Raw genomic sequence first — 1,286 nt, 5'->3', positions numbered from 1 at the left:
TAGACCTTGTTTACACTGAAAGGTTTTGCTGCTCTGTCAGCATAGTTACAGATGAACTGCCCGCCCCCAGTGTGGACATAGATATGCCAGTATAACAGCACTAAGGCTAGCAGAGTTTCATCTGGTTCAGGGTGACAAACAGCCTAATAGACAGACATAAGCCCTTTTATACCAGTATAACAGCTACTCCAGAGCTTTTCCCGAGGCCACTATATCAGCTCAGACTCACCCCCCCCCCCGACTGCCCCAGCTATGCCAGCCACATTTCTAAGAGTAGACCTGGCCTTACTAGAGTCTGGTGAGTGGTGAGACCCAATAAATGCACTTCACACAGGCCACTAACGAGCCATCAGACAATGACACATTTGTAACCAATACCAGCCTGGGCTGGATTTTAGCAAATGATTTATTGTCAGTCTCATTGCCAGTCCCTGAGGCAAACTGATAGAAATAAATAGTCAGGCTATGTTGATATTGAACTAATTAATATATGAGAACCTGTTGACTCCTCTGTAGGGCCCTATCAAATTTATGGTCCATTTTGGTCAAATTTCACGGTCAAGGATTTGACACATCATACATTTCATGATTTCAGCTATTTAAATCTGAAATTTCACAGTGTTGTAATTGTAGGGGTCCTGACACAAAAAGGAGTTGAGGGGAGGGTTGCAAGGTTATTGTAGGAGGGGTTGTGGTACTGCTAAGCTTACTGCTGCAGGCAGCAGTTCTGCTTTCAGAGCTGGGCAGCTGGAAAGCGGTGGCTGCTGGCTGGGAGCCCAGCTCTGAAGGTAGAGCTACCACCAGCAGCAGCGCAGAAGTAAGGATGGCATGCTGTGATATTGCCACCCTTACTTCTAAGCTGCTGCCTGCAGCGCTGGGCCCTCAGTCAGCAGCCGATGCTCTCGGACTGCCCAGCCCTGAAGGCAGTGCAGAAGTAAGGGTGGTAATACCGCATCCCCCATAAAATAAGCCTGCGACCCCCCTGCAACTCCCTTTTGGGTCAAGACCCCCAATTTGAGAAATGCTGGCCTCCCTCGTGAAATCTGCATAGTATAGAGTAAAAGCACACAAAAGACCTGATTTCAAGGTGGGAGAGCAGATTTCACAGTCTGTGATATGTTTTTCATAGCCATAAATTTGGTAGGGCCCTACTCATCTGGTATATAGCACAACTCTCCCACCCCATATACTCTGATATCCGTTATCAAAGGGATTCTAACCTATTAGATAAATTAGTTAGAAAGGTAACTACCTAACTAGGGCTAGGAAACAGCCAGTATGCACGT

Source organism: Gopherus flavomarginatus, chromosome 15 (assembly GCF_025201925.1).
Source record: "Gopherus flavomarginatus isolate rGopFla2 chromosome 15, rGopFla2.mat.asm, whole genome shotgun sequence".
NCBI classification, from domain to species: Eukaryota; Metazoa; Chordata; order Testudines; family Testudinidae; genus Gopherus; species Gopherus flavomarginatus.
This window is presented reverse-complemented; position numbering follows the sequence as displayed.